The sequence below is a fragment of the Numida meleagris genome, chromosome Z (assembly GCF_002078875.1).
Source record: "Numida meleagris isolate 19003 breed g44 Domestic line chromosome Z, NumMel1.0, whole genome shotgun sequence".
In the NCBI taxonomy this organism is placed as follows: domain Eukaryota; kingdom Metazoa; phylum Chordata; class Aves; order Galliformes; family Numididae; genus Numida; species Numida meleagris.
Window position 1 is genome coordinate 22,096,697 of NC_034438.1, and position 9,770 is coordinate 22,106,466.

Here is a 9,770-nt window from a genome sequence, read left to right on the forward strand (position 1 = left end):
TTCATATGTAGGTGACAGTTACATAAATTAATTATTACATTACATTCTATTGCTCTGTGACAGATGACAGCAGAGGGGCAGTCTGACAAAATGGTGTCTGACATAGAAGTGTATATAAAGCAAAGGGGTGGAACTGAATTCCTCCATGCGGAAAAAATGACACCCTGAAACATTCATTGACGCTTTCTGAATGTTGATGGAGACGAAACAGTGGACAAGAAAGACACAGAACTGTTAGAATGGGTCCAGAGGAGGGCCATGAAGATGATCAAAGCACTGGAGCATCTCACGTATGAAGACAGGCTGAGGGAGTTGTGCATATTCCATCTGGAAAAGAGAAGGCTCCGGACAGACCTCACTGCAGCCTACCAGTATTTAAAGGGAGCTTATAAACAGGAGAGAGAGTGACTTTTTACACAGTCTGATTAGTGATCAGGCAAAGGGGAATGACTTTAAACTAAAAGAGGGGAGATTTAGGTTACATGTTAGGAAGAAATTCTTTCCTCAGGGGGTAGTGAGACACTGGCACAGACTGCCCAGAGAAGCTGTGGATGCCCCATCCCTGGAGGTGTTCAAGACCAGATTGGATGGGGCCCTGGGCAGCCAGAGCTGGTGGCTGGCAGCCCTGCCCATGGCAGGGGGTTGGAACTGAATGACCTTTAGGGTTTCTTGCAACCCAGGCTATCCTGTGATTCCGTGGTTCTCTGATTCTCTGGACAGAGCAAGGAAAGGGAAGGCTGGGAAGAAGAGAAGATATTAGCAGTCACTAATCCTCACCTATGGTATGTGAAGAATTTTTGGTTCCAGACTGAAATTGTGTTGATAAGCAAATTAAAAGTCCTGTTGCTGTTGATTATGGGATTTACGTATAGCAGAGATAAGTTATGTGGGTTACAGGGACCCAGGAAACACACCTGGAGCAGAATGGTGTTGAGAGCTGCAAGCACACCCTGGACCACAAGATGAGCTTCCAGGCGAGTCACACCCTCACAGAGGCAGTAGTGGTCTAGCAGGCCCAGAGCCTTCTGAAGTTTTCTGAAAAGTTAGATGGGGCGGAAAGCAGAACTTTTTAAAATACTTCAAACAGGAAGATTTTTTCCAACCAGGCTTGCCCCAGCTGTTCCATAGTGCCAGAAAGGTGAGGTTCTCCCAGGACAGCAATTCTCTTTGCATGCAATATCTGCAGAGAAATAAATTAGGCAGTGAGTAAAGTAGTTCTTGTGTTCCTTTGCTGGTGTATAAGAACAACATCACAGTTTTTTGCAGTTTGCCAAAACATTTCAGCCCTGCAGATAAAGGTGTATCTGCTTTGCTTTACTCCAAACTCAGGCTTCTCTGAGTGAAGTTCAAGGAGAATATACTGGTTCTACTAATGCCAAAGCGAAGTAGCGACTTTTCAATTGCACATGTAAACAATTAACAAGGTTTCTAATAAAGGTTCAATGGGAGTCATGTGGTTATTTCAGAGTCACATCTGAATTATTTCTTTGTGTAATGTAATCTGTGTCAAGTGCCCTTGGGCAGGAAGCCATGGTAAGCAAGTTGACTAGTTGTTTACCTTATTCCTTTATCAAAATGCCTTACCTAAGTAACCAATTCTTCATTTACCTGCAAGATCTGTAAAGAAATACAAAATAGGCTACAGGAATAAATAGTCTTGTTAATCATCCAGGTGGAATGAATAAATTCTCAGTTAGTACCTTTCCCAGTTAAATCAGCCCATGTGTCTGCTTCCACAATATCCATAAGCAGACCACAATTACCCCTCATTTACCCTTTATTTGCATTTTCCCAATAAGTGTGTTGCAATATTCTGTGACCTGCTTCCCTGGCACCATCCTGCTGGGAGGACTCCTGTAAGTACTTCTTTCTCTGGGAGTCTCTCCCCCTCTCCTGTCAGCAGCACTCCCCTTTTGCACCCTGAAATACTTCAGTCTCCCTTTCTGTGCTCCTTCAGGTATTTTAACATGAGCCTTCAGCAACTGGCTGCAGGGCATTTTTCCCTTCTCTGACTCCCTGGTCCATAGCAAGGGCACAGAAGAGTCTGAAGTAGCTCTGAAGAAGCTGTAATGAAGAATTATAGCATCTTATAAAATTTCTGCACAGGCTTCTTGCTCAAGGAGACTTACCTATGAGTGAGTTATATTGATCCAGGTGAGGCCCTAGCAGTCAGCATTCCCCTTTTTCCTTCTGTGTATAATAAGATGCTTGTCTGGAGGATACACCTCATTTAGGAGGATTCCCTTTGAAGTTTCCTGATTGATTTACCATGCAATATGATGTCCACAGGCAAATTTCCAATCCCAGGCAGACCTCAACAACTGTCTATCTGTGCAGAAGTGTCCCCTCATGCACACTGATTCGCAGGGCCACCACCATGTCATGATGGCAGAAAAAATCTCTGGAAACATTTTTCTTCCTTTTCCCCAAGTTTTAGTTGAATCCATGAAAAATTTTCCAGCTGCATATGACAGATTGCTCTGGAATTTTCTTTCATCGCTCCTGTCATTGACTCAAAATATGTGTCTGTGTGCTTGTGTGCTGTGTAACATATCATCACCACTTTGTATCATCTCTCTGCCAAAGAAGAGAGGAAGGTGGAAACCTTCTACAACCTGGGGAACCTGTATCTCAAGTCTGCTTCCTTCTGCAGATGTGTTGATGCTCATACAAATTTTCATAGAATCACAGAACCCTTAGAATTGGAAGGGACCATTAAAGGTCATCTAGTCCAACTCCTCTACAGTGAACAAGAACATGCACAGCTAGATCAGGTTGCCCAAGGCCTGATCCAGCCTGGCCTTGAAAGTCTCCAGGGATGGGGCTTCCTCCACATCACTGGGCAACCTGTTCCAGTGCCTCGCCACCCTCACTGTAAAAGACTTTCTCCTTATATCCAACCTAAATCTACCCTCTTTGAGCTTGAAGCCATTTCCCCTTCTTCTGTCACCACAGACCCTGCTAAAGAGTCTCTCCCCTTCTTTCCTGTAGCTCCAGATATAATGAATACCCACAAGAAAAATGCTATTGAGCTGTGATACTACTGAGAATGAATAATATCATTCATTACAATGCTTGCATAACCCCCAGAAAGCAAAGAAAACCCATATGACAGCTGGCATATAAAATGGATGGACAGTGTGCCTGAGACTTCTTTTAATACTTGGTGTTCATATGCACCAATTCCACTACATTTGTTCCATACAGGCTCAAGCTGCGACCAAGAACTTAGCTGAAGAAACCTATGAATGGATAAAGTTTATTGTGATATGAATGTTGTGAAATGTGAGATGTGACTAGATGGTGAAGATTCAGACTGTGGAGAGATCCACCTTCAGGTATTTATCTGATTTCAGATTTCCCTGCTGAAAATGCTCCCAGCCTGAAACTGGAGTCTATTAGTGAGAATTATAACATATTCTTGCCTAACTATCCTCTATCCCATTCTACTGTGTTTTTTTCTACTGTTTCCATGGAAATGGGAGGGAGAAGGTCAGACATACGGCATAAGCAATTGTTTTTAAAGGTGCCTGAAAAGGCTTTGCTCTTTCCTGATCTCATTTTTTTTCTGAAAAATGGAAGAGGGAATGAAAGCCAGATATTCAATTTTTGTTATTTTTGGTGATATTATTTTGAATCTGTAATTTCAGGAAGCAAAGACAAGTCCTTTTGCTTCCTTCTACATCTAGAAAGTAGATAGGTCTTGAAGGAAAGCAATGTGATGTGAAGCCCTAGGGTCCATTCCTGAGCCTGTTATGGTCCTGTCACGTTGCGTACATCACTACTGTGCAGGGTGTAAAAATCCCAGCTTGAAACAAAGACTCTGTATGTACCTGGGAGAAGAGATTCAAGCCTAAAAAGTCTACTTGCCAATTGTAATTCGGGAGTAATATTTATCTGAAGGTTTTTTTAAGATAAAATTACAGTTACACTTGGAAAGTACTTTGAGGCCCACCAACTGGAAATGGCTCTAAATATAAAGCATTTGCCTTTTGCTAATAATAAGCAGAAGACAAAGGTATTACACTGCTTTTTTTGATGAATTTTTCTTATTTTACCATCATGCTGCTAGCTTCCATTTCCATGGAAACAGGGCTGGAGAGGCATTTTGTAGCAATGTGCAAGCTGTATTTGGGAATGACACGTGTAGATTTTAGCTGCTGGATGTCAGCTGGTAGCTATAAAAATCAACGCACAATCCAAGAGGAAAGGAAAGAGGGAAAGGAATGGACAAAGGGAAGGAGATCCAGAGATTTCAAAGCAGGTGAGAACTCCTCCTTCCTGGTACAGGCCACTAGCACTTTGTATTTTACCTCTCCATTACTACCTTCATTTTCCAGGCCTTTCAGAAAGAAGCTTGTGTCTGTACTTGGACCTAACCTGGTTTCTATTTTTTCTGCTATAATTAGGTAATATTTTGTTGCCATGGTGCTTCAAGGCCCCGGAAAACCAGAGACTCTCCCATGCAAGGAACCATGCAAACCTGGAGCATGAAATATTTCCATAATGTAAAGCAGAAAAAAGCACAGGAAAGGGAAAATGATTTTTCTATAGTCACATACACAGGCTGGTGTCAAAGTCAAAATTGGCTCTATTAAACACAGAGCAAAAGAGCCATGTTTTCCTCTCCCCAGTGTATGTAGGTCACTCTGAATTTGATGCCTCCTATTTATTTCCATGGAAACTACAACAGATACGAAGAGCACAGTATCCACCCTCCACCTCACTGTGCTCGCATCCACTGTTTGGTCTCCATCAACATTCAGCAAGTGTGAGTGAATGCCAGGGGGTGACATTTTTTCCGCATGGAGGAATACAATCCCACACTTTTGCTTCATATGCATTTCCATATCAGACACCATTTTGTCAGATTGCCCCTCTGTTGCCATCTGTCACATGACAACAAAATATAATGGGATGCTGGTGGTAAGGTTCAACCTCTACTGCCAACAGCTGCCTCTGATGTCATGGGCTGACATAATAAAATAGGAGGCAGTACTCTTGAGTAGTTCTTGTATGCTAAACCCTCCCTGTCTGCCCAATAGCCCTTTGGAGATAAGTTTTTCCTTCAAATTTATTTTTCTTGGAAGTTCCTGATCAAACTGTTCCTTCCCTTAAAAATGATGAGGCTTACTGAATGCAGGGTAATTCTATAATCTCAGACTCGGATATTTCAGCTTTGAATCTCTCTGCCTGAAAACACTTAGGCTGCTCCACTTTCCACTGACTTCTGTAATCACTCACCTTCTTTGCTATCAAAGATGTCTGAGTTTTCTTTGTTGTCACACAGCCTGGTTAGAAGAGACATGTACTCTAACCACACAGCTATTTCTGAATGAAAATGCATGATGGAATCATTACAGTTTAATTAGTTAATTATAAATATTGCCTTCCACATAAAATATATTATATTCAACACAACAGAACTTTTGCAGTTCACAAGGCATCAGTACGTGTTGCAGACACATGCATTACTTTATTGGCAGTTATGGATTACACTGAGAAAGGTATTTAGCCCTAGTTCTGCTAAGCCCCTGAGAGATGGCACCTTTAACTCATCTGCACTGTGGTAAGCAAAGAGCAGTTGCAGGAGAGAAGATACAGAACAAACTTCCCAAAGGCAAGTCTGCTAAAGGAAAACGAAGCTAATCTTTCTGATCATATGAGAAAGGATTATATTTGGGCCAACTAGGAGGTAGGAATAGCTTTTTGGAGGCTATAGTCATATGCTGAAGGCTTGATCAGACCCAGGAGAGATGAACTACAAATTACACCATTACAATGTCTGTCTAGAGCCTCCGCTACAAGAGCACAGGAACAGCAGGATGGGAAGCATTACTGTGAAAGCTGCTCTTTAGTGAAACGTGTATTAAAGGTTGTGTTTATGGGGAGAAACACAAACTCATTAATTGCAATCAATGTGTTTGTTCAGCATTTCTGTTTGGGTACTCTCAAACCTAAGTAAGTTCCAAATCTCATTTATATTATGTCTCTCTCACACACATACACTTTATCCTTCCATTAAACTCTTGTGGTCTACGTATGGACTTTTTCAGACTACAAATGGAAACCTGAAGCACCCTACATGTCCAGCCAAAGCCATAAGCTTGTTATTCTGTAGATACTTGACCAAGTAGGTACCCAGCATTCCTCCAAGTGCTCAGAAAGGATTGATATTTGTAGTATTGTGGCAGGCATTAAATCTCCTAACAGCAAATAAGGTAAGAACCTTACTTATCACACTAAAGAATTATTTGTTTTCTCACAAAGCAATTCTAACAAGTACTATATATATATATATAGTAGAGTATACTCTCTCTCTCTATATATATATATAGTACTTTTTGGAATATATATATATATGTATGTATGTATGGTTATTTATTTAGTGCACCAGGGCTCTTATAATCATTTGCTGTTCTTCTGTATATACTTGCCAATAAGAAGAGAAGAGAAGCACAGAGACATTTAGGCCATTTTATACTACAGGGAGAATGAATGAGGGGATGTAAATTCATTTTATGATATAGTACTATTGCCTTTGTTGCCCTAAAACTAAGCAGAGCAACACATCTTTTCCGTATTTTAATGACTTCATCTTTCTCCATCCTACCACAAATGCCTTCACTACTGCACAGCTGAAGTGCAACCTCTGGGAATGCCACCCCCTCTTTGGACCATGGCACTTAAAAGTTGGTAAGGAATTACAGACAAATGCAAACTAGGACTTCTATCACTGGAGAGCTGTTTTAAAACCGTTCCTGCAGAAAGAAAAATCACAGTATCGTAGAATCATAGGAAAAGACCTACAAGATCATCCAGTCCAACCATCCACCTACCACCAATAACCCCACTAAACCATGTCTCTCAACACAATGTCTAAACATTTCTTGAACAACTCCAGGGAGGTGTTCCAGGGAAGCCACCTCAGCCTAAATCATGAAAAAGGAAAATAGAACAGAAGGCACGGAAAAGATTACCAGAATTAGACATCCTCCAAATGTTCTCCAAATCCTGTCTGGTGGATGTGTTGAATGAAAGATGTCTCCGTTCTGCCTTTGCAGCAGTGAAATGCATTCCTACACTCCAGACTATCCACACCTCCATGTTCATCCCATAGCTCTCCCTATTCTTTCTAGAAGTCAGCTCTGCACTGTCATGGACTGTTAAGCAAATGCTCCAGGCATCTCTGGCACATTGAAGCCCACTCCACCTAGCAGCAACCACCCAGAAAGCACACCAGAGGAGATGTTTTTCCTTCTCCCAGACTTCAGCACATTAACAGAGTACAGCATCATAGAAGTGCTGAAAGAAACTAGAGTCACCACTTGTAAATCAAACCCATTCCAGTCATAGCTGATGAAAAATACCTACAAGCACCATTACTGACAGAGTTTGTCAACACTGCCATGAGGTACTTCTAAACAGAAGCTTGGCACCTCATGGCAGTACTTATTGGACCTGACTGATCCTATAAATTATGCTTGGATCCAAAGCACTTCTGAGTAACATGATTATGAAGTAACCGGAGAAATATTTGATTCTACATCTTTTGACAATTAGGCAAGCCCCTGAGGCTAACTGGAGGTGTAGGTAGCAATTACAGGTTAGCATCTGCATGTAGTCCAGGAGAAAATAGCCATGCTTGCTTATGGGATTTAATGTTCACCTCAGTTCAGGAACTGTTCAGTGGGTTGAAGATGAAACTTTTGAGAGAAATAATGGGAAATGTGTGATCTGAACAAACAAAGTGGAAGTAATAAAAAATATCCAAGTAACAAACACACAGAAAACAACCACGCCACCTGCCTGTTCATCAACAGAGTTTGCTCCAGCAGCATCAGAACAGATCACAATTCAGCAGGATGTCTGGTTCCTCAAAGGCCATTTTGCTTGCCTAAATACTGAGCATTAGATAAGGAGTAGATTCAGCCAAACAGCTGTGAGTGCTAAGTGCTTAGCTTCTAATGGCAGCTCCAAAATGCATTTAACACCCCATATCTGGAAGGAGGCAGAGGAAAATGAGCCTCCTAGATGAACAGAAGCATTCCTACTGGCAGTCTCATTATGCAGTGGATGTTCCAAAGGGTGGTAAAGAAAAGAGTTCAGGGAAATACAGATGACTTCATCATTTTGCATATGTGTAATGTAGATGAATTCATCCCCCAAAATAACCAACCCTAGCAAATATTTTTAGCAAGTAGGGAATGTTCCTGAATACGTTGATTACAAGACAAATGGCATTTTATTTAACAGATGGGTTATGTCATTTCTGCTTCCTTAAAATCTTTTACCTTGTAGCACAAAGACTTATACAGAAGAACACACAAGAGAACCGTTCTTCTAGGAAACTTATACTTTCTTGTGATTATTATTCTGATGGTACAAAGATATGACATTGCACTCTTTTTACTAGCTTGGGATCATGTTTTAGTTTCTTTTTCTTAAGCTGCAGAAATAAAAAAAAATCTTCTCAGAACACATGTATGTGTGAATAAAAGGCATTATTTGCAATCAAATGGTGTCCATGTTTTCAGAATGAGAAACGAAAACAAAACATGAAGAGGGCAATGTGCCCAAAGTGGAAGTTCCATTGCCCTTACTTCTTGTGCCAATGTGGCTTCAGAGTATGACCTCTCATAGCCAAATTGGTCCCAGCAACTGCTGTTATAACCTCTGCTGCAAGGTGAGGCCATCCTCAGGAGCACCTGTTACACCCTGGACATGAACGTTGGGTTTGTGAAATATCTGTGAAAGTCTACTCCTCTGTTCCTTGCCTATTACTTATCTGAACAGCTAAATGTGCAGAGATTTCCACAGCACCCATGGCATAGTCAGGTGTAGTTACTGCATAGAGCCAGAAAGAACTGCTTGCAGCTTCTTGGGTCATAATTTGATTCCAGGATCTGTTCCCACTGAGTAAAAGGTAACAGTTCTAATCTTGTTCTCTTAGGAGCCCACAGGATCTGCAATGAGTTTTGAAGACTAAAGTTTCTGAAGGACACTGCCCTCTTTCTTCAATGAGATAACAGAGATGGGGAAGTAAAAAAAAAAAAAAAAAAAAAAGAATGGAGAGGAAAGAGAAATCCCAAAGACCAAATAAAAGGCAGGGCTCAGCTTACAATGACCAAAATCATTTTTCTTTGTTGTGAAAATTAGATATCTATTACCACCTATATATGAAGCACAGTTTTGGCCAGCTCATCCAAGAAAAACACTGTCCCTGATGCATTCTGTCTCCTCTGTCTGGGATGGTGACAGCTCCCCAAAGCTGACAGCCAGCCTCTGCCACCTGAGTAGCCCCCGTGACCCAACATGCTCACTCCTAATGCTAAAAGTACAGCTGGCAACAGAACTAGAAGAAAGTGGGACCCAGGAAGTGTGGGAAGCATGCGTCCAGGAAGTAGCCAGGAGCCTACTATGAATCCTTCATGATCCTGGGTTTAAATCATTCCAACTTTCCACTGAACTCACAACTCTGGTAATGTTGTTTTTTTTTTAATGGAATGAATTATCTGAAATGTTTCCTACAGTAGATTTCCTAGTTTAAATATTTAAAAATCGATTAAGCTTATTTCTGCTTGAGGAACTGGATCTCTGCATTATTAAAAACATTCCTTACACTCCTTATTTGTCTTCATTTTCTTATTTAGGTCACAGGTCTGGGATTCTCTTTTACTTCCCTCAGCCTTCTTTGTTTTAAATCTGACTCAAACTGAGCATTTAGGGATGAAAGATGACTGATTCTATGCAGTCTCTCAGCTTTTATC

At 41.1% G+C, this 9,770-nt stretch overlaps 1 long non-coding RNA gene across 1 annotated transcript; it reads left to right on the forward strand.

Annotated features, from left to right (window-relative positions):
* On the forward strand, positions 2,956-9,066 carry LOC110390097. The gene is made up of 2 exons (XR_002433540.1): positions 2,956-3,338; positions 8,954-9,066. It is a non-coding gene; the product is annotated as an uncharacterized LOC110390097 (long non-coding RNA).